Raw genomic sequence first — 25,862 nt, 5'->3', positions numbered from 1 at the left:
TATACAATTGAGTATTATTCTTCCATATAAAAGGAAATCCTGCCACTTGCAATGATATGGATAAAACTTAAGGACATTGTGCTAAGTGAAATAAGTCAGACAGTGAAAGACAAAGGCTGTATGATCTCATTTATATGTGGAATCTTATAAAAAAAATCAGAGAAACAAAGAACAGATTGTTAGTTGCCAGGGCAGGTGTAGGAGTGGGTTAAATGGGTGAAGCTGACCAAAGTGTACAAACCTCTGGTTATAAGTTGAATAAGTTCTGGGAATGTAATGTACAGCATGGTGACTATGGGTAACACTACTGTATTGTATATTTCAAAGTTGCTAGAGAATAAACCTTAGACGTTCTTACTACATACAAAATAATAATAATAATTGTATCTATGTGATGTGATGGGTGTGTTAAATAATTTTATTTTATAATCATTTCACAATATATGCATATATTTGATTATTACATTGTAATAATTTAATAACTATGTTATTTGTCAGTTATATCAATAAATATGGCAAATAGTATTGCAGGAAATAAATTAATACAATAGTAGCAGATAATTTTTCTTTAATTACAGGAAAGAATATGGATAAGCACAATCTACTCACAAAATGCTAACTAGAGATATAATATGTAGGTTACTTACCTTTTCTATGCAATATGTTACCAAAAACATATTTAAATGATTTGATTTTACCAGAAAATAGAGAAATGTAAAACATTTTCTCCTTGAAAATATATATCTTTATCATGAATGTGTCCTTCAAGAAATGGAGATGACTAATATCAATAATTTGATGGAAAGTAGTATTGCTTCATTATATATATATAATATATATAATTGCTTCATTATATATATATGTGTGTATATATATATACTTTTGGAAAGTGTATATATATATATATATATATATATATATATATATACTTTTCAAAATAGAGGTAAAAATGATGACCCTGAGTCCCAGTCCTGTTGTGGCAGGTGAATAGTTAAGATAATTGCCAACAGTTTCCAAATTTAAAGTAATCAGTGCAAAATGATAGTAATATTTTTGTTTCTTTTTTTCCTAACTTCAATAATTTTTGTTCAGATAAAAAGAAGGCATATTTTTAATTTCTTCTTGTTTTGTTATAAAAGTCAACACCAGAAGTCAGGATCTCTGTTGTCAGGACTCTGTCTCTTGATAGCTCTGAATGTTTGGTCATTATTTCCCTTTTCTAGGCTTCAGCTTTCTTCTCACTATAAAATGCATTGTGAGCATGAGGAGTGACACAATGGAGCTTGGAGAGGGACTTTGAAGAATCAGATAAATTTAAATTTCTTCTCTCAGGTATTCCATTCTAGGTGTATCTGCATAGCAACACTTTTCCGTTATAAATAATGACATTTATTTATCAGTAACCCTCTAATAAATCCACAAAATCCCAGTCCTATAAAGGAATATTAAACAGTGAAAGTGGATAACGGACAAGTTCCTGTTTCTGTTGCGATGTAATGGTAGAATAATTAGATGGGACCAATTTAAATCTCATGATAAAATTAATGCAATAAGAAATTTGAGCCCAATTTTTGATTTTCATATTAGTTGTTTAAGAAGCTGTGAAATATGTCACAGTGACTAAAAGGAAGCTGAAACACAGTGGTCCTAATTTGCTTATTCTTATTCTTTACATTTCCATGATACTCAGGCCCATCAGACCTCAGAATCTTTAGAAAAGCACTGAAGGTTATTTATTCGCACTGCTGGTACTAATTTTTCCCCTCTAATTTTCATTCCTCAGTTTTTCCTCTGCTGTTTTTTTTTGGGGGGGGATGGGATTATGGATATATTTAGTATTTTATTTCAATTTGCTCATTGAATTTTTACTATATCTATTTGCATGGTTTTATTAATAGTTGTTCTAAGGATTAAGATTTACATACTTAACTTTCACAGTTGAGTTAGAATTAATATTTCACCACTTCAAGTGAAATGCAATAAGCTTATCATAAAATAAGTTCCTTTACCATTCCTCCTTTTTGTTGTATTTGTCATATGTATTGCCTTTACTTATATTTAAAATCCCATCTGACAATGTTATACCCTTTGTTTTCTATATTTGATAGAATTTCAGAGAATACCCAATATATTTACCTATATATTTAATGTTCCTGGTATTCATTTATTTTTGTGCATCAAGTATCTCTCTCATAGCAATGCCCTCTCATCTGAAGAACTTTCCTTAGCATCTGTTTTGGAGCAGGACTGCTGACAATGAATTTTCATAGATCTTCTTCATCTGAAAGTGTCTTTATTTCACCTTTATTCCTAAGGTTATTTTAACCAGATGTAGAATTCTGTATTTACAGTCAGGTAATTTACAAATGTTATTCCATTTCATTCTGGTCTCCATTGTTTCTGATGAGAAATGTGCAGTCATTGAAATTGCTTCCCCCCATATATTTAGCATAGCTTTTCTCTGGATATTTTACAGATTTTAAAAATTGGTCTTTAGCTTTCTCCAGTTTGATGATGATGGGCATATTTATTTGAATTTACCCTATTTGAAGTTTTCTGAACTTCGTGTATCTATGTTTATATTTGTGGCCAAAATTAGAAAGTATTCAGCTGTATTTCTTCAAATGTATTTTCTGCACCACATTATTTTTTCTCCTCTTCTGTGATTGTGACAGTATGAATGTCAGTCATTTTATTATCATTATGTAGTTTATCAAGCCTCTGTTAATTTATTTGAATCTCTTTCCCTCTTTTTTCAGATTGGATATTTCAAAATCTATATTTAAGATCATTGGCTCTCCCTTTGGTAATTTTAAATCTGCTAGTGAGCAGAGCCAATGAGTTTTTATTTTAATTTCAGCTATTATATTTTTCAGTTCTAAAATTTCTATTTGAATATTCTTTATATCTTTGCTGAGACTTCTTATCATTTTGTTGGTTTCAAGAGTGTTCACTCTCACTTTTTGGAATACAGATCTAGTAGCTGCATTAATGTCTTGATAATTCTAACATCTGTATCATCTTGGGAATGGCATACGTTGATTTTTTCCTTGTCAAATAGTGATTTTCCTGGTTTTCTCATCCTGAGTAATTTTGGATTGTATCCTTGACATTTTAAATATGTTTTTCTGGCACTCTAGGTCTTGTTTAAATCCTAATGAAAATGTTGAGTTTTAAAATTATTTCAGGAGGCAGCCAAACTGGTTGGGTTCAGGCTACAAAGTCTGACTTACATTATGTGGACTGTAGTTTTAATGTCAGTTTGGTTTTTAAAGCCTTTGCAGTGCTACAGTTATGTCTTGCATGAACATTACCTAGTGCCTACTCTGGGACCTGGGCAATGGTCTACTTAGTAGTTCAGTTCTCAAAGCCTTTAGTATACTATTTTGGGTCACAACCCCATGTGAGCTGCTTGGGAGTGATCCCAGGAGTTTAAACATCACTTTATGAGATAGCTCTCTTGAAGTCTCTCCCATTTACATTTTTCCTTGGATACTTTCAGATTTCCTGAAACCACATTTCACAGTTCTCCAACAGAAAACAAGGTATTTGTTTTGTTTGTTTGTTTAATTCCACTTTAGCATGTAATTTCTATGACTGCATCTGCATTCTGGGCAAAATCTTGGGCAAACAGAAAGGGAAAATACAGCAACTGGGGTTCCCCCACATATTCTTGGAATCACACCTTCTCTGATTCACAAGTAAGATTTACCTCTCTCAGAATTTCACACATCTACTCAGACATTACTGCTCCTGCAGCACTGTGGGATTTCTTGGTAGCTGGTGAAGGAGAGAATGATGGGGGATGCCTTCCACTCTTTCTGAACTTCAGATATTGTCTTTAACACTTCCAAGGCCAGATAATAAGAGCTTCTCTTAAAGTTTTCTATCCACACCACTTGTCCACATCGGAATTTCATGCTGGTTTTGAGTCAAGTATGAATGATACCAAAAGGGAAAATGGTAAATTCACCACCATTTTGATGTCCCCTCAATTCAGCTCTCCTTCCCTGGTCTGTCTGTTACTGTATCCTTTTCTGGGTCCGTTTATACCTGCTCCCTGCATTCTGTCCAATGTTTATGTTTCCATTTATCAGCTTTATGACCTTGTGTACATTTATAAATATCTCTATTATTCATTTTCCTTATCTGTATTAAATAAACAATAATAATAATGTCTCCTGTCACAGGGGTATTGTAAATATTATATGAAAATTCAGTAAAGTTAGCAAAATGTCTGGATATTAAGTAAATGATACATACTTATTGGATGGTTACATTTATAATTATTATTTTTAATTCCATCACCAGAGAAAAATTGTCAATATTTTCATATATTCCTTTATTTTCATATATATTCCTTTCACATAGTCCTTTATATACATATATATATATATATATATATAATTATAAGAATGAGAACATAGTGCACACACTGCTTAGTAAAATTATATTTTAGACATCTAAATTATATTTTAAACATCCTTACATGTCAATAAATATAACACTGATTTTTAAACCTGGTATTCCATTGTCTGAATGTATACATAATTTAACTTGTATTTAATCTTTGTTTGCAAAATTTTATAATAATAACAATAAACGTCATTGTAACCCAGAATTTTATGTCATTCTTTGTCACTTTCATAAAAAGTATTTTAGCCTAATTTCTGATATTATATTATTTACTCATATCAAATTTTTAAAATTCTTATATTGCCTTTTAGAGTTTGTTGTTAGTTTATTTGGTTTAAAAGTCTGTTTTTATTGTGGTAGAATATACATAACATAACGTTTACCATCGTAATCGTTCTAAACTGTACAACTGTGACATTAGGTCCATTCACAAGGTCGTGCAAATATCATCAATATCAATCTTGAGAAATTTATCATTATCTTAAACAGAAACTCTGGAGCTATTAAAAAAATAGCTCCCCATTTTTCCCTCTCCTGGACCTGGTAAACTCTATTCTATATTCTGTCTGTATAAATTTGTTTATTTTAAATACCTCATATTTAAAATCATGTAATATTTTTTAAAATTATCTACCTGATTTCACTTAGCATAATGTTTTAAAGGTTTATATATGTGGTAGTTGTAACAGAATTTCATTCCTTTTTAAGTTGAATTACATTCCCTTATATGTATATATCACATTTTGTTTATTCATTCATCTGTTGGTGAGCACTTAGATTATTTCACCTTTGGGCTATTGTAAATAATGTTGTTATGAACATTTGTATACAAATATCTGAGTCCTTGCATGCAATTCTTCTGGACATATACCTAGAAGTGAAATTCCTGGATCATATGGTAATTCTATGTTTAACTTTTGTAGGAAATGCCAAACTTTTTTATACAGTGACTGTATCATTTGAATTTCCACTAACAATGTGCAATGGTTCCAATTTCTCCAAATTCTTGACAACACTTGTTGTTATCTGTTTTTTGATCATAGCTATCCAAATGGGTACAAAATGGCCTCTCATTCTGGTTTTCATTTTCATTTCTCTAATGACTAGAGTTATTGACCATCTTTTTATATGCTTATTGGCCATTTGTGTATCTTCTTTGGAGAAATGTCTATTCAAGTTCTTTGTTTATTTTAAAATTGGGTTTTTGTTTTTGTTTTCAGTTGTAGGAATTCTCTATATTCTCCCACGCTGTGTCCTCTTTTCACTCTCTTGATTGTGTCCTTTAATGCACAAAAAGTTTTTAATTTAGATGAAATGCAAGTTATTATTTTTTCTTTTATTGCTTGTGCTTTTCGTGTCATATCTATGTCATATCTATGAAATCATTTCCAAATTCAATTTCATGAAAACTTTCCTTCTATATTTTCTACTGAGTTTTACATATTTGCTTTCACATTTAGGTCTTTTTTTTTTTTAACACGTTAAATATCTTCCAATTTTATTTGTCAATTATACCTCAATAAAGCTAAACTTAAAAAAAATTATCACGAAACAAGCTGAGAAGAAAAAAACTGTTAACTGCTCAACTAAAACCAGACTCATCTTTCCTTTGGGCGAGCTTAAGAGGGGGCTGTCTCCTAGGTTTTAGCCCCTGGAGTACCCCTCAGACTCTACTGCCCGCCCAGACTCCTAACCCAGAGAGGTACCTGCCCTGCTCTCGTTCTGATTCCCACCTGAATCCTTCCCAGCAGACAGAGTGGCTCAAATCTGCACACACCTGTGGGAACCGGAAATTACCCCTCTTGAGCTTAATTTCGGGGACGAGAAAGTTCTGTATCATTAAATAATATAGGCCCCAGGGGATGGTCCCCCTTCCTTTCCTACTGTGACAAATATAGGTCTTGATCAGTTTTGGTTAACTTTTGTATATTGTGTAAGCTAAGTGTCTAAGTTCATTCTTTTGCATGAGGATATCCAGTTGTTCAGTATCATTTGTTGAATAATCTGTTATTTCCCCCATTGAATGATCTTGGCACCTTTGTCAAAAATAAATAAGTCATAGATGTAACAGTTTATTTCTTGGCTCTCTATTCTAGTTCATTTGTCTATATATCTATCTTTATGCCAGTATCACATTGTTCTGATTTCTGTAGCTTTACAGCAAGTTTTGAAATCAGCAAATGTGAGTCCTCAAAACTTTGCTCCTTTTCCAGATGTTTTTGGCTAGTTGGGATCACTGGAATTTCCATATGGATTTGTAGGTTTTGTTTTCTGTTTCTATAGATGCTTTTGGTAATATTTTAACATTATTAAGTTTTTAAATTCATGAATACAGGATATTTTTTTCACTTATTAGTGTATTCTTTAATTTATTTCAGTAATGTTTTGTAATTTGTATTAGTCTTTCATCTCCTTGGTTAAATTTATTGCTAAATATTTTATTCTATTTGATGCTATTGTAAATAAAATAGTTTTCTTAATTTACATTTTGTATTATTCATTTCTGGTGTATAGAAATGCAACGTACTTTTTGTGTGAATGTGTTTGTCTAATATTCGTGTGCTTGTGTGTGATCTTTGTTTTCTAAAAATATAATTACATCATTTACAAGCAAAGATAATTTTTTCCTCCTTTCTAATTTGGATGTGCTTTATTTCTCATAACTTTTTCCTACCTGGTGCTTCGCTTAGAACTTCTAACAGTATTTTAAGTAGAAATTGTGGAAGCAGGAAGCTTTGTCTTGTTCCTGACATTAAAAGGAAATCTTTCTGTCTTTCACCGTTGAATACTATGATGTTAGCTATTGGTTTTTCATATATGGCCTTCATCATGTTGAAGAAATGTCCTTCTATTCCTAGAATGGAGTGCTTTTTATCAAGAAAGAATTTTGAAGTTTATCAAACACTTTTTCTGTATCAGTTGCAATGATCATATGATTTTTTTCCTTCATTCTCTTTAGTTAACTCATACGAAATGTTGACTTAGGGTATGTAATTGGAGTATAAAATTGTAGTGGTCAAAATGATTGTTTACTTGTTATACCTACATCTATTGAACAATCTACCCTCATCCACTGATTTGATATACAACTATATCATATACTAAAATTTTATATGCACTTAAATGTATTTCTGAGCTTTCTACTCACAATTTAAATATTGTAGTTTTGTAGTACCCTTAATTATATGTTGAACAATACTTCTCCAATTATATTCCAAAATATTCTTTGCTTATTCACTCTTTCATATGAGCATTAGACTCATTTAAGTCTCTACACACACAAAAAAACTCATTTGAAATTTTATTGTAATTTAATATAATTTATAGAAAATCTGGGGGTAATATTTACATGTCTTCATTTAGCTATGGTTCCTGTATGTCTTTATTCAACATTTGGTAGTTTCCTTCATATGCTTTCTGTGATTTTTGTTGATTTGTTCCTAAACATTTCATGTTCTATAAATGTTACTGTAATTAGGATATTTTTCCCATCACAGTTTATAACTAGTTAAGTAAATGGATAGCAATTGTGGAAACTTAGTTTGTTAGTGTCAGAGTGAGTAGCTACAGATAAACAAGGGGAAAACCAAGATAATTGTTTTGATGCTGGGTTTAGAATCGGGGGCATCAGTATGAACTCATGTTTAACTTAATATAGATACAGATGGATACATATAAAAATATTTGTAGATATATATTTATAGTTGGCTTAGTGTACATATTAACATTTCTTTACTTTGTCAACTGAGAGGGACTAAAACCAGCGGCAGTGAGCACAATACAAACCCTAGTTTTTATTTTCTAATACTATTTTCCAGTGAAAGGAACCAGGGTTACCTGGAGAAATAGCTGAGTTTAGGGCGAGGGTAGAGCATCTTATAAGGCCAGAAAAGAAGCAAAACAACAACAAAAATGAAACTATATCAAATGGGCAAGGAGCTAACTGAAAGAGCTCCCAATGATGAAACTGAAAGAGCTCCCAATGACTAAAGCTGGAACAGTTTAGGCAAAAAAATTATTTAAATAGTGTTGTATTATAACCCCAATTATAAATATTGAGGAGTCCATATAGATATAAATAAATGGAGTATAATAGACACAGCTCCCATGTAGAAAATTTTAAATAAACTATATACATATTCCACACTTAAGGAGGTAGAGCATAACTCCACACTCCTTAAGTGTAAATTTCATATAATGACTTCCTTCCACATAGTACACCATAGAAATGGCAAATAAACAGTAACTTCTCAAGTAATGAAGAAACATGAAAAAATTAGGTGTTAAGATTAACATTAACAGTAATGTCACGTTGATAGTATATACCTTTGATATGATGTGATGAGAACAGCACTTTATGTCTGTGTCTCACTCCCAAAAAAATACAACCCAATTTAATCATGACAAAAACACCTAAGAAACTCATTGAAGGACATAACTATGAAATGCCTGACCAGTTCGTTTCAAAACTGTCAAGGTCATATAAAACAAGGAAAGTCTAAGAAACTGTAACAGCCAAGAGGAGCCAAAGACTACATGACTACTAAATGTAATGTGGTACCCTGTATATAACCCTGGAAGAGAAAAAGGATATTAGGTAAAAACTAAGATAATCTAAATAAAGTTTGTACTTTAGTTAATAATGTATCAGTATTGGATCACTATTTGTGACAAACATACCAAGCCGAGATATTAACAATATATCATGTTAGTTAGGTAGCTGGGTGTGGATTATACGGGAACTCTATTCCCGTCACAACTTTTCTGTAAACCTAAAACTGTTCTAAAATGAAAAGATTTTTAACTAATAGTTGTGTAAGTGGGTATATTTCTCTTCTTACTGGTCATAATATTTTCTTTATTGCAAGTTATATGTGCTTTGCTTTTCAAACAGATAGCCTTTATCATGGTTAGAACATTTCTTGTACTGAGTATACTCCTTGTCTACTCTTGCTGTTTTGTTTTAGAAATGTATGTTGAAATGTACATATGCCTTTTTCACAACAATAATGATTTTAATGGTTATTTGCAAGTTTAGGGGAGTTTAAGCATATTGATATATTTTTAGCTATTGCGTCTTAAATTGATTAGTATCTTTTATTTCATAACATATTTTCAAACTATGTCATTGAGAGAGGAACCTTTAATAATTCCCAAACGAAGGTACTGAAAACTTCACGTGTCAAGTGGTTATTTTTAAGTGTTTTTATATGTCTGAAAATGAATTTTGAGATGATATGTACCAGCACAAAGCCACTCATTTTAATTAAAGGCCTGAGTTAGGGCCAGTTCTATAATATATATTTATATAATTACAAAGAATATATAATTATATTATATATATAATATTTATAATTACAAAGAATAATGTTGTATATATAACATATATTCTTTGTATTTAGTTCTTTTCCATTATAGGTTATTACAAGATATTGAATACGGTTCCCTGTGCTAAACAATAAATCCTTGTTGTTTATCTATTTTATATATGGTAGTGTGTATCTGTTAATCCTGTACTCCTAATTTATACCTCCCCCACCCCTCACCCCCGCTTGCCCTTTGTTAACCATAAGTTTGTTTTCCATGTCTGTGAGAGTTTGTTTCTGTTTTGTAAATAAGTTCATTTGTACTATTTTTTAGATTCCATATATAGCAATATAGTATGATATTTGCCTTTCTTTGTTTTACTTTATTTAGTGTGATAATCTCTAGGTCAATCCCTGTTGCTGCAAATGGCATTACTTCATTCTTTTTTTATGACTGAATAATATTCAATCATATATATATATATATATATATATATATATATATATATATATATATACCATATCTTTATCCATTCATCTGTTGATGGACACTTGAGTTGCTTCCATGTCCTGGCTATTGTAAATAATTCTTCTATAAACATTGGGGTGCATGTATCTTTTAAATTAGAGTTTTGTCTTTTGCAGATATATGCCCAGGAGTGGGATTTCTGGATCATATGGTAACTCTTTTTTCCAGTTTTTTAAGGAAACTTCATACTGTTTTTCATAGTGGCTACACCAATTTATATTCCCACCAATGTATAAGGGTTCTTGTTTCTTCACACTCTCTCCAGCGTTTATTATTTGTAGACATTTTAATAATGGCCATTCAGACCAGTGTGAGGTGTTACCACATTGTAGTTTTGATTTGCATTTCTCTAATATTTAGTGATGTTGAGCATCTTTTCATGTGTCTGTTGGCCATCTGTATGTCTTTGGAGAAATGTCTATTTAGGTCTCCTTAACATTTTTTGATTGGGTTGCTTGTTTTTTGACATTGAGTTGTATGAACTGTTTGTATATTTTGGAAAATAAGCCCTTGTTAGTCACATTCTTTGCAAATATTTTCTCCTGGTCCATAGGGTGTCTTTCGTTTTGTTTATGGTTTCCTTTGCTGTGCAAAAACTTATAAGTTTGATTAAGCCTCATTTGTTTATTTTTGCTTTTATTCCTTTTGCCTTGGAAGACTCACCTAAGAAAATATTTCTACAATTTATGTCAGAGAATGTTTTGTCTATGTTCTCTTCTAGGAATTTTATGGTGTCATGTCTCATATTTAAGCCTTTAAGCCATTTTTAGTTTATTTTTGTGTATGGTGTGAGGGAGTGCTCTAACTACACTGATTTACATGTGGCTGTCTGTCCAGCTTCCCCAACACAACTTGCTCAAGATACTGTCTTTTCTCCATTGCATATTCTTGCCTCCCTTGTTGAAGGTTAATTGCCCTTAGGTGTATGGGTTTATTTTGGGGCTTGTAAGAGTTTATTATGTATTCTGAATACTAGACCATTTTTGGGCATATGATTTGCAAATATTTTCTAAACTCTGTGGACTTTCTTCACACTTTCTTTTCAGATGTTATATCGTTCTTCTAATAGAATATTAATTATTGAATTCTAGAACAATGCTCTTTTTTTAGAATGAGGTAGTAATACATTTGAACATTTAAGTTTAATTAAGACAAGAAGCATCAGAACTCCATGTAAGTGGATAATGCCTGTTCTACTTTCCTCCACTACATACCTTAAGAAGGATCAATACATGTATGCCTGCAAAAGCATGATCTAGAATATTTATTCTCCCAGGAAGCAGAGTGGCCCAATTGTTCCATATCGAGTATTAAAGCTTTAGAGTGAAGTTGGTAATACCATGATGAAATTTTATCTCTACAAATCAAAATGGAAGCTACTAGGTGACAAAGGGATGTTACCTCATTTATTTCTATATTTTAACCTAAAAAGATTCTATCACAAAATAAGTATTTGCTGAATTAAATAGGTCTATCCAGTTCCATATGTAGTGGCCTAGTTAATTATCAATAATGTAATTCAATAGGAAATCAATAAATGTTGACTGAATTTAAATATTTACAAATAAAATGTCTGAACCCAGAAGGAGGAATGTGAAAAGTCTTATTTCCTTCCTTTTATTTTTTATAAATTTATTTATTTTATTTATTTATTTTTGGCTGCATTGGGTCTTCATTGCTGTGTGCGGGCTTTCTCTAGTTGCGGCGAGTGGGGGCTACTCTTCATTGCAGTACGTGGGCTTCTCTTGCGGTGGCTTCTCTTGTTATGGAGCACGGACTCCAGGCATGCAGGCTTCAGTAGTTGTGGCTTGCAGGCTCTAGAGCGCAGGCTCAGTAGTTGTGGCGCACGGGCTTAGTTGCTCCGCAGCATGTGGGATATTCCCGGATCAGGGCTCGAACCCATGTCCCCGGCGTTGGCAGGCAGGTTCTTAACCACTGTGCCACCAGGGAAGCCCCTTCCTTTTCTTTTAAGATAAAACCCTAGCCTTATCTTTAGCATCTTCTTTGACAACTTTTCTTATTTAAATCACAGAGGAGAAATATGAAAAAGAAATACATGTTCAGAATTATATAATGTGATTGAATTTTATGCTTTGTGAGGACCCAGACCCTCTCTACATCAGGAATAAAAAAGATAAATAAGTATTAGTAACTCATATTTTCCAAAATATAGTAAATTCTCTCTTAGCAGGCATAAGACTCTCTATTAACCATCACTTGTGCATATCCACAGTACAATTGAAATTGATAATCATAATGATGACATTTCAAGAGCTTTCTGAAATACTGAATCATTGTTATATATGCTAACTCTATATTAGCAGGAATATTTGATTAAACAGAACTTCTCATTCCCAAGCATGTCAGATTACAGAGGGTGTCATGTGTCTAAATATTATATTTCATGTAACTAAATATTACTTGAGTGCCTCTAGATGTACTGGCCTGTATGGAAATTGTATTAACATATTTTGTGTCAGAAATAATTTTACACTGAGCAAAGGACAGGATTGAGTTTTATATCTGGGTACAATTATATTACTATTTGAATAACTTATTGTAAATAATGGCACCAAAAGTTTATTACCAAAGCGATAAAATAAAAATAGAAACAATACTGCTGTAAATTTTTATTATGAATTTCATAGACTTGAGATGACATCCTTCAAAAAACAAATAATTCCTTATAGATGGAATCAAAAGACTATCACTTCAAGTACTTTCTTTTACTAAGAGAACGATTTAAAAATTTACCGAAAGGGTAGAAGTCTGTTAATGGGTTCCAGGGCTGTCAGTGAAAATTTTGGTTGGAGGGAAAACATGAGCAGAGAAATGTATGCTTTGTTGCTTTGCTAAGAATTAATGTCTTGTAGAGTCCCTTTTCTCTCAGCAATGGAATTCCCAACCAACCATAAGAAACAATTGCATTTTTAGCATCCTGACAATAACATTTGGTAACAGAGATTGCTGAGTAGAAAAGTAGCAATCAGTTTAGAAACTTACCCAGTAAATTAAGGAGAAAAATAGAACATGCTAATTATAAAATATTTAGAAACTTTGCTTAGTCTAAAACAATTTTTATTTTTCAAGTGGCTGAAATTTCCTTTTAATATTTTTGTTTCTTTCTCATAGAGTAAGCATTTATTAATTACCTACTGTATGAATAGCTGCGTCCTGAGCCAAATAAAAGATATCAACACACAGGTACTCAAGGAGCTGAGAGCTGTTGTAAAGATGAGATTCTCAAATATTATTAAGAAAATCAGTGAATGATTACTAGGAAAAAAGTGGGGAGTTTAGAAAGGCAACATAGTTTTAATCAGGATAATCCCAATTATGACCATATTTACTAACGGGGACATCATTCATTGAAAGCGATTTAGAAAATGATATATATACCATTTTAGAGAGGAAGGTAGTATAGTAAAAAAAAAAAAAACATATTAATTTATGGAAAGATAAAGCTGGCCTTAGGATGTGTAGGATGTTTGATAAACACTGGGGAGGTTTTTACAGAAAACATATTCTTGCTCTTTTTGAAATATCAGACTTAGAAATGTGTTCATTAATTTTCTCTCAAAATATAGGTGCAACTAAAAAAAGTTACATATTATGATACTGTCCATAAAATACATCTTAATATGGATTGTTTTCATCAATTCTTGTACATATTAGCTTTTGAAAAGGTAAATTGTGAAAGGGTACAATTCATCTAGACAGAAGATAATAAAGCTGAGGGAAATAATTTGGGAGGAAGGCACTGAAACAAACTCACTTCCTATTTTACTTAGGATCTATGTTGTGACTGGGCTGTGACATTTGATTGTCTTTTTTTTTTTTTTTTTTCTAGCACTTACTGTCCGATGCCACAACCATTGCCCAGCCACCCTTTATGAGGCTGCTGCATGTAAACTGGGCATAGTGCTGCCACCCAAGGAAACTACAGTTCCCATCATCCCCCTCTTTTGGTAAGGTGATTTTCTATCCCTTGATTTCGTCCAGTTCTGTCTTATCTAACCTACAAGTTCATCTATCTCAGAGAATATCTGGGCAGTTCCATCTTAATTATAGAGAAATCATAAACTGTTTATGTTACCCAAAAGGCAGAGGGTGAGCAAGGGAGCAGGGGGCAAGAGACTGAGTGGGGAAGAGATGGAGTATAGCCTTTAGGAACAAAGTTTGGCCCCTACATCCGGGGATGGAGGATGGGGAGTGAAAGAAGGTAGCAAGTTCACAGAAAGGAGAGAAAGATTTATATTTTCATTTCTCTAATAGTTCACCCTATTGTCTATAATTTCACGCTTATGATAATTTGTAAAATGAATGATTCTTTCTTGGAAATGACTGGAGCCTCTCAGCACTCACCTGTCTGGTCAGCATAACAGCAAACCATCCTCAAGCCCAAGCATAAAGAATTGCCAGGTATAGTACTATGGAAAAAGTGTGATTATTGAACTAGATCACAATGGGACAAAGCACACAGCATGACACCTCTCAGTGGATCTTAGTATACAAATTGCCCCTCCAATAGCCATGGAGTTTCAGGATGAAATGCTATTTGCAGAAAAGGTATCTTCTTGTTATCAATAAATAAATGAATGCATCTTTTTTTGTGAAAACCTATTTCTCATTACTCTTTTGAAGCACTTGAAATAGATTTGGTGATATTTCATTTTGCCCCTGAATGCAATACTTTTATCCACCTGAGATCCAAAGAAAGATTTTGTGTTTGTTTGTTTTGTTTGCAATCTTTGTGTAGAGACAGTATTCTCCTGTATCACTCCTGTGAAGGGAAAGGGATGTTCTTTCACCTGGCTAGTGGAAGATGAGTGTGGAAAGTCTTAAAAGTAAAAGCAACCAAATGAGTAGTTAAAAAGCCCAAAATATATGATAAGCTTTCGGCTTTCTCTCTCCTTAGAGGGAGGAGGTTATTGAAAGCGCTCCACTTCCATTATAATTTTAAGCATACTTTTACCAGTATTTACAATGTGCACCATAGCTACAGACACTCTACAAAACAGAACACTTAGATAAAACTTTTTCAATTTAGTCTGAACCTCATTTACATTTTCCTTAGTCTCAAGAAAAGCAAATTGTCATTTGAGTTTTGTTCCCTTACAAACAACAAATAGAAAATATTTAATTGCTCCAAAAATAGTGTAATATTTATGTTACAGGAAGAAATCTAGTGTATCTTAGTATCATAGTTTTTCTCAACACACACAAAAAATCAGCGTTCTATTTCCAGTCATTACTTGGGGTAGGGGTACTATAGAGCAGGTTAGTTAATCAAACATCTTGGCTGATAGAAAGTGAACATATTTACCACAGCCAACTTGTCAGTTTTCAAAGCCGTGGAATACAATGAAATACAATGAACACAAAACCTATACTGAGCATAATTGAATCTTGCTTTGATGCATCAGAAGACACTTCAGGACTTTAAGTGCTCCAGGGTCATCATTATGAACATCAATTCTTACTGAAATGTTGAAGCGGCAGCTAATGAATGTTTCCAGTTAATAAAAGGCTGGACAGACAACACAGAGCTGACTATACATAGGTGTCTAACAGCAGACAGATTTTTTTCTATAGTTCATCCCGTGCTGGATCTAATGGGAGAACATTTTGTGAAGGACTTGGTTTTGTTGGGTAAACTAATGCAATGACTCATTCATTCATTCAAATAGATTTACTGAGAACTAAATATGTATCAGTTTCTGTGGCAGGAAGGGGATAATAAATATAAATCTTTGTAACATGTGCACTCACAGTTAGAAATAAGTAAAACAATATGCTGTAAGAGTGACTGCTCCTTCGTTTAATCTATTTTGGGCACAGGAATATTGACTTCAATTTACTTGGGAAAGGTCTGCCTAGTATAGGTAACTAAATAACATTGGGACTTTATGGAAACAGCAAAAATTTCCTTAAAGTTGATAAAAATTTCCACTATTATAGTATCAAATATATTCTGTGTATGATATGATTAACAACAATATGAATATGAAATCCACACCGTGATTTTTAGAGATAAACTTCCAGTTAGTTCTTTGCCAGTAAGGTCAAGAAGAATTTTTACCTGTATGGAGGATAGTATCTATTCTGGTACCTCCTGAGTCAAATTCTACCACGTTCTTCTGATCTCTGTTTCCCCCAACGTTTTTGTCTTACACCTTTTGTCTTATAACTGATCCCTTTCCTATTTAGGGATCTTATATAAATTTGTAGATTTCCAATTTTTACTTATGTGATTGTTTCAAGTTCATCTCAAGTATAGATATTTTTATCATTAAATTCCTGGGTACTTTGTTTAACTTCAATAGCCCCTGCAAAATTTGTTTCTTCTTTTCCTTTGTAGCTATGGGAGTAATTTTATTGTTAGCTTTCAGGGTTCTGGAGCTCTTTGCCTAATCCAATCACTTCTTCCTTCCTGAGTTTTCTACCAAATTTTTTCTTTCTCATACTTTCACAATATAGGTTCTGGGGATTTTTATGTATGCTCTGCTCCTTTTTATGGTAGGGAGCAAACTGAAAATGAGTGCTAAACTAAAAAAAATAAAATAAAAAATCCCTCCATTGATTAGTGGCAAGACTTACTACCAAGAGTTTAGCTAAGCTACTCCATGGTATTGCTGCTTCAGTATACATTTTGTTAAGCCAAGCAGCCTGCAGGGGCCTTAAAATGACACTAGCCCCCTTATTCAAGTGCATGCTTCTTGATACGAATTCCCCAACAACCCTTGTGATCAACAGTTTCCCCAGCCTCCCAGGGCCTTTCTCTATGTGCTCCTTCGATAAGACCCATGGAGCTATTAAAACCTTGGTTTTTTTTGGTTCGAATTGACCAATCTGGTCTTATCCCAGGAACCCCAAAGCATTCTATCCATGGACCCTAATAAAGGCATGTGCCCCAGGCCCTGCCTCTCTCTCTGCCTGCACCCTGCCTTGACTTCCCCTTATTGCCCCTTGAGGGAAGTTATGTACTTCCTCCAGGTCTTGTGAGTAATAAATTTCTGTATTTCAATTTCTACTGTGGTCTTTTGCTTAACCGCATCTCACCATCTGGCACCCTGTGCTCCACTTAGCAAATGTTAATTTAATAAAGTCATAACACTTATCTTCTGTATCACACAATTAAATATTAATTTGTAGCTCAGGACATTCCTATGTAACCATGTCACACTGAATACTACATATGATTTATAACAGTGGTCTCTGCTCCCAAGAAGGAATAAGATTCATATCAAATATTAGTTGTAGATATCTGCTTTGGATACATACAAACAAATGTAGATCTAAAAAAATATATATCTTCACCTTATTAAGCAGGATGGTAATAGAAAGTTTTTTTTAGTTTTCTCATTAGTTAAAATATGCATAATACTGACATCACTACATAGGGTAGTATGTAGTGCTTGGACGCAATCAAGGTAGAAAAGTATGGAATGAGAGTATTTGGGGGTTGACTTATAAGTTGTGATGTGCTAGGTGATTTAACACTGATCAGCACTGAGGATCATGGGAGGTCAAAAAGATGGGAATCAATCTGATAGAGATAAATCTACCAGAATAAAGTTAGATCCAAAATATTATAAAACAATTTGTTCAACAATTGCTGGGACATTGCACAAGTCAAATGACATCAGAGTGAGAGGTATATTATAACAGTTAAGAGTTCACATTCTGAAGTCAATATTTAAATTATAGAACTGCCATTTGCTGTGGAACCTTTACTTAACACTGTAAAGGAGATAAAATGATACATTTCACATAGAATTGTTGAAAGGATTCAGATTGTTGATACAAGCAAAATATTTTGCACAGTGCCAAACATTTAGTCACTGCTCAGTAAGTATTAGCTATATTATTCCTATCAAGTTAATAAAGAATAGAATGTAAAATGGCAATACGAAGAGCTTGTTACTTTGATTTCACTAGAGTTGAGAGGCATAGGCATTAGGACACGTGCAATGGAAAATGGAAACTTACAACAAGAGAGGGTAGCAGGACCCCAAAATCATTCCTACCCCTTATGTGCTGAACTTATAGAAACAATGTATGTATGTATGTTTGTTCATTTATTAATTCATTCAGCAAATATTTATTAAGCATATATTATGTTCAAGTACTATGCTTGATGCAAACACCTAGCCTGTGGCAGACACAAGACATATATTATCCTTACTGTCATAGAGCTTACAGTCTAGTGAGAGAAAATATTAGATTTCTCTAGTCCAATATTTTCCAAACTATAATTTGCAAAATACTAGTGCCCCATGAGATAATAAAAGTTGTTTGATAAATAAATGTGTTTTAATGATCAAATTAATAAATGCTGCATATCACCCTAATTGGCTATCCATAAAGTATATTAGTACACTAAATATTCTGAGAAATCCTACAGTAAACAAAGGTGTTTACCTTGGTTTGATCCAGCATTTCCAAACTGTATTTGACTACAGAAACCCTTTTAATGCAAAATTTTTTAATATCACTTAGAATATAATAGACTCATGGAACACAATTTCAGAAAATCTGTTCTAATTCAACCTTCTTATTTTGCAGTTGAAATAACTAAACATTAGACAACACAACAAACTTGTTTAATGTTATCGTTTCTCATCAGATGAGTAGGGGATCAGAAGCTCAGTTCAGTGCTTTTTCTACCCACCATGATGCTTCCAAGGAATGGAATTCTCTTTGTTATATTAGCTTAAGGACAGTTGGAAAGAGATTGTGCAATATTTTAAATTATTTTGTGAAAGTTCAAACCACAAGTTTAAATGATTCAGAGAAAAACCTCCATGATCCACTGCAGATCTTTCTTAAAAGCCAAAAAATATCAATTATCAATTATAAATTTAAATTTTATGTATTATAATTTGAATTATAGAATATATTTTATAATAATATAATGATAAATAGTCATAATAGCTTGATCTATAACTCCATTCTGATTGTCCAAATGGGTTGTATAGCTATCTTAAAATAAGGGCTTATTAACCAAACAAAAGAGAGCTTTTGTTTTATGTTTTTGAGAAGAAATAACTTCTGTGTACTACTGTGTTTGGTTATCTTGTTGAGGACTTAGCAAAAGTCATCACCTCTCACAGTACTCCTCCAAATACAAGAAGTGTTGTCAGTAGAGGGATTTTGTTTTGTTTTGTTTTTAGTTTGTTCTTTTATAGACAGTGGAGGGAAAAAAAAGAAATAATAGTTATTTGATACAAAGGTGCACAAGTGAGCATTGTCCATTCTTTGTTTTTCTGACCTCTTACTCCAAATTCTAGTAAAAAGATTAATATAATTTAATTATCTTTATTTTAATAAATACAGAAAAATAAAAAATAATTTAAAAGATGGCTGTAATATAAAATATCTCCATAATAAAGAGAACAGCAGCAAACTCTTACCACTCTTTGGAAAGAGTAGTTTTAACAAAGTAAGCAAGAATCATTTTCCCTGGTTGAGTGTTGATTCCCCAGCGTGCTCTCAGTAAGTAATTAGAATGGCCCACTGAATGTTAGCATCAGCTTGTTTATTCTCATTATTTTATCATTTTAAAAACCCTCTAGGTGATGAGACATGCAGTATAGAACATAATTACCATTATTAGCATACTAATTGGACACAAAAATAGGCCAACTACAAGGTAGCCAACTGAATAATTTCACATTAATCAAACACCATAGTGAATAAGCCTATTGTTAAATTGACAGCCTCCATAACTGACAATATTTTGCAGCAAAATATCAGAATTTTCTTGTAATATCTCTCTAGTGTCAGATAATTTAGCAATTTCTCATGGTCCCATCGTAAAATGTGTGCAAATAGCTCAAGTTCAAGAAAACCTCATGATAAGAATACTAGTCCATTTAAGAAATGACCTAATTGTTTAAAGAGAACTTACTGGCTTCAGCAAGAGATGTGAATGATAATTAAACAAATAAGCTACCAATTTAGTCACTTGTTGCTCTATATTGTGTTTTAGTTCTAAAAATGTATTCCACTCAACCTAAAAGATAATTGACCACATTAACAGTCTCTTGAGGATGCTACTTTATAAAAGTACAAGTATGATACCTAGCAGTAATCCCCTACTTAACAATGTAACTTTTTTTATGTATTGGCAGTTATGAACTCTAACTTCTCCATGCCAGCAGTATTTTTCCTTTTCTGCAGGTAAGTAGAGCTGGTCTAGATTAAAATCCTTTCTCATAGAAGAGAACCATTATGACGCCCCAATGTATAGGAGGTGTCCTTCTGATGTCTTGTGATACTGCTTTCATTAGATCATCTGTCTATTCAGAAATTACTAATGGGCACCAGTTGCCCTCAGGATCCAACCCTCAATTGAGCACCATTTAAAGTTTTCTATAATCTGACCTCAGCAGATATTTTTTACTGATCCCCAAAATAAACTCTGTTCCAGCCAGTCAATCTCCTCTCTTGCAGTCATCCATGCCATATTTCTCTTATGCATATTTTTGCATGCTTTCTCCTCCTGAATTACCTACCCCCTTCTTTTATACTTATACAAAATCCCCTTACCCTCAAATGTTGACTCACATCCCTGCTCCATGAAGTTTTTCCTAACTACTGCAACCTGAAGTGAGTTTTCTTCTTGCTAAGCTTCTATTATGTTTATATTTATTTAGCATATATTCACTTCCTCAGTAAACACTGAGTACCTATTAAATGCCAGCCCTATCATTTGGCAACAAAAAAGACTAAGATGGCTCTGACACAGTTTCCCCTTGAAGTTTCACAGCTGTGGTCCTAACAAATATCTATATTATAAGTTTTTGAGAGTAGAAATCCTGTGTTATGTTCCTTTTGTACCCCTCACCAGTGAGGGGATAGTAGGTAATCTAGAAAAAAATGTTAATGGAATAAAATTCTCTATTACCTTTTCTTTCCTATCAGTCTTACTGAAGTTACACGTAATTTTAACTTAGAGCCTCTTTATAATTACTTCAACTTTACTAACTTTCTTTTATCCCCTATCATTCCTTTTTCTGGTAACACTTTCACTGATTCTTCTATTGCATGTTAGGATCAGGTGAGTAATAAGCTGGAAAATCTGTTCCTATATTGTCTTCTAAACCTGGGCCTGCACCAAACTTGATTTTGTCCCTTCATTTTTCTGTATCTTAGTTTGCCTACCTATAAAATAAAGGGTATGAACTACATTAATAGTTCATGTAACTAGCTGGACCTCAGAATTATGTGAGTAGCATTTTTAATATACAGCTAAGGGTAGGATTAGATCCATGGTCCCCAATTGAGGTTGCACATAGAACTACCATATGACCCAGCAATTCCACTCCTGGGTATATATCCAAAAGAAACAAAAATACTAATTCAAAAAGATACATGCACCCCAACATTCATAGCTGCATTATTTACAATTGCCAAGATATGGAAGCAACCTAAGTGTCCATCAACAGATGAATGAATAAAGAAGATATGGTATATATATACAATGAAATACTACTCAGCCATGAAAAATAATTTTTTGCCATTTGCAAAGACATGGGTGGACTTGGAGGTTTTTATGCAAAGTGAAATAAGTCAGACAGAGAAAGACAAATATGATATCACTTATATGTAGAATCTAAAAAATTCAACAAACTAGTGAATATAACTAAAAAAGAAAAAACTCATAGATATAGAGAACAAATTAGTGGTTACCGGTGGGGAAACAGAATGGGGAGGGGCAATATAGGGATAGGGGATTAAGAGGTACAAACGATTATATATGAAGTAAGCTGCAAGGCTATATTTTACAACACAGGGAATATAGCCAATATTCTATAATAAATATAAATGGAGTATAACCTTAAAAAATTGTGAATCCCTATGTTGTATACCTGTAACTTACATAATATTGTACATCAACTATACTTTAATTTTTAAAAAGTTTTATGGGAAGCTTTTTGAAATTGCTGTTGACTCAACCCCCTCCTTCAAACCAATTTACTCAGTTTCTGAGAGTGTAGATTAGATGTCACTATCATCTGAAAGGCTAGCCCAGATGAATTTAATGTACAGCCTGAGTTGAGAACAGCTGGATTTTCCACTCTGAATCTCTGTGGCTTTGTAGTTTAAGAAGCATAAAAGTCATTGAGAAAGACTTTAGCAAGTCCATAACAGTGAGTTTTAGGAAGTCAACATTTACATGAACAGCAAGATGCTTTTAAGAATCTATTTTAGGATACGGTGAAAATCTAATCTATGACAATTTTGAAAGAAGGAAATTCAACATTAGCTCTATGTATCATCAGCTTGAATCAAAATAGCTGCTTTCTATGTTAATAAATAATCTGCTTCAGTTAGGGGATTAAATAGAGATTGAACATTTAGTTATGACTTACGAAGGCAAAAAGAAATAGGATTCATGAATAAGCACAAACCCCGTTTCTGGAACACGAGACTTTTACAACATTTCACTCTTGATGATTTCTTTTTGTCATTTATTTTTGCTGTATCAACAGAGAATTTTCCAAGGAGCCTGCGTCCTGAGCGTAGCTCTGCAGCTAGGGCAATTTAACTTGTGAGCCTCGGAAGAGAGAACTGTGGAATATAGCCCATAGCTAGCCATGGGAAGTGTATTACAGCTGGCTCACCTGCTGTAACAGAGATTCAAAAACAAAACAGTAGTTGTTTAAGTAAGATATAAATTTGTGCTTATCTCATGAAAAATTTGGGTTGCTAATTCAGGGCTGGCATAACCAGTCTACAACTATTAAGGAAGCAGGATCCTTCCCTTCTTCATTGTTGCATCACCATCCTCAAAATGCAGCTTAGATATTTTGATTTAAAATGGCTGCTTCATCTCCCACTATCGTGTTTACATCCAATCCAGCAGGAAAGAGAAAAGATGAAAGAGGGAAAATGCTTTTCTATTTCGGGAAAAAAACCCAGCTATAGCACCCATCACTTTTCTTACACTCCACTAACCAGTACTTAGCCATGTGGCCACGCCTTGCTGCAAGCGAAGCTTAGAAATATAGTTTTCAGCTGAGTGATGATGTGTTCAACTAACAATATTATTAGTATATACGAAGAGGCTACATGTTGGGGAAAACTGAGTTTCTGGCAGGCAGAATCTTATAATACCCTGCAGAATTCCCTTCCTTTAACTATATCTTTCAGCGTCCATAGCTGAGGATAAATTAACTCTTCCTTTCCTTCCTCAACTCTGCTTCCAACTCTCCACACCCACATAATGTGAGAGAATTTAGCAAAACACAAAAAAGACTTTATAATTTCCCAAAAATAAATACACTTCTAAAAGTCAATGCTACATATGCAATCAGTAATTTGATTAAAATTTATGTAAACAACATTCATCAAAGGACAAAAGTAGTTGAAAATATAATAATTATTCAAGAAAATGCAATAAAAGAAGGAAGTGGTAACTATGTGAGGTGAAGGATATGTTAATTATCTTGATTGTGGCAATCATTTCACAATGTATATGTGCATCAAACCATCATGCTGTGCTCCTTAAACATATACAATATTTATTTGTCAATTATACTTCAATAAAGCTGAAACAAAAACATGAGACAGAGAAAAAAAGAAAAAGAAAATACAACTGGTTCAATGAATTATAGCACATTTATACCATTTATTATGCATGCAGCAATTAAAAAACTGAAATATATTTATGATGTATTTTAAACAGTATGGGGAAAATTTTCACAAAATAATGTTAAGTGATTAAAGTGAGATGTAAAACTATAAATACATTATAATATCCACTAAGTTTTATATATACTACTTTGTGTGTGCATTCAAGTTTAAATAAGTCTATACAATATTGAAAGTAAATACACCAAATATTAAAAGTGGTCATCTCTGGATGATAGGATTATGGACAATAGGATTAGAAGTCTTTTTTTTACTTCTTTTCATTTTATTTCTATGTATTTTTATGTACTATGTTGTATATTTGAGTAACATTGAATTAAATAACATTTGTATGGACACACACATGTGTGTGTATATATACATGTATACACATATATGTGTATGTATATTTGTACATATATATATATATATATAGAGAGAGAGAGAGAGAGAGAGAGAGAGAGAGAGAGAGTACGGATATGTTTTCAGCATTGTTCTCAATATCCCCTTTTGAATTCTTATCCGAATCCTGACAATCTTTGCCATCCCCACCCAGATAACTTTCGTGGAACTCATTTTACCAGGACTTCATGCTGAATGAACTGCTAACAAAACCATGTGAGGACTCAGCAAAGAATGCTTTATGTTAGAGTTTTTCAAGTGTGTTCCTGAAAACATTAGTTCATCAGGTTGTTTTTAGTGGACGTTTCATGTAAAAAAGATTTCAAGATCAAATATGTTTGGCAAATGCTGAATTTTTAAAAATGGTAAACTTATTTTTTTTTTACGGAAAGACGTTTCCAAGGATTTAATATGCTAAGATACTTTGTGAATCTTGGTGGAGGGGATAGAGAGTGGGAGATGGCAATGTCTCCAAACTTATTTGGTCATGGAATGCCTTTTTGACAGGGGATATACTGAGGCACTAGGGTTCCAAAGAAGGCAATTAGGAAAGCTGGTCCCTCTTCCTGGAGACTGTAATTTCATTGAGGACTCTGAAAGGCTAATCCTTCATATCTTAAAGGAATAAATATGTCATGGTGGGACTTTGGTCTCTGTGAGAGACTAATGAGAGATATGGAGCAGAAGACTTTCCAAGTACTGTTAGAATCACACCTGGAGCCTTTTCTGATCACTTACAAGGTTAGCTCTGGTGTTTAGCCTTAACCTGCAACCTAAAATACTGCAGTGCTCTGCCAGATAGATCACAAGAAACAAATGCAAACACCACCTGTTTCCTAGGGAAAAATGTCCATAGAAAGAAGAGAGATGTTATAATCTAACGACCCTGAGACTCTGTCCTAATACATGCACTTACCAAGGCTTTTTGACATATTCTCTAAGCATTTTCTCATCTTACATGCCAACTCAGTGAAGTCTAGACTGGCATTTAAGAAATGGAATATGGAATTAATATTTCCTTGAACGCAGGTATTCTGACACATGAAATATGTGGATATTTATATTTGTGGCCTGGCGCAGGAAGAATGGCATTCCTAATATTATTCTTCATCATAGCACTGAAATCCTGGGTGACAGCTTTAGGCAGTGAAGAGTTTGTTCATTAATATATTGTTTTAAGCAATATATTCCATTTAGCAATCAAATGATTTATCTTTTTTTGTTGGAAAAATATTAAAAAGCTCTTAAGTCTATAACTTTTTCTTTTTCCTAAAGCAAATAAATTAATTTCAAAAAACATTTAAATCTTTAAAATTAAGATACTTCCTTTGACTTAGTCTGATGCAGATATTTTATATACAGCCTAGAAAATCTATGCAGTATCTGTAGTATATGTATGTGGTCTGATTGATTTCTGGATAGACACAATTAATTGCTTTGATTAAATTTTCTTTGTCTCTCTGAGAAACATGCATAGAAAATCTCAATTAAATGCCTTAGAGAAGTAAGACCAGCCTTTGTGAGGGAAGTTGTGGCAGCCTATCCAGAATCTGATGGACACAAGAACA

The 25,862-nt window shown here is 33.0% G+C and overlaps 1 long non-coding RNA gene across 1 annotated transcript in view; it reads left to right on the top strand.

Moving 5' to 3' along the window:
- LOC309620858 overlaps nt 1-25,862 on the top strand; it is a 491,448-nt gene that overhangs the window by 423,534 nt on the left and 42,052 nt on the right. The window lies entirely within an intron of this gene.

Source organism: Balaenoptera borealis (genome assembly GCF_965194805.1).
Source record: "Balaenoptera borealis genome assembly, chromosome: X".
Classification (NCBI taxonomy): domain Eukaryota; kingdom Metazoa; phylum Chordata; class Mammalia; order Artiodactyla; family Balaenopteridae; genus Balaenoptera; species Balaenoptera borealis.
Note: the sequence above shows the minus strand (reverse complement) of the source record. Positions and strands in the feature narration are given on the sequence as shown.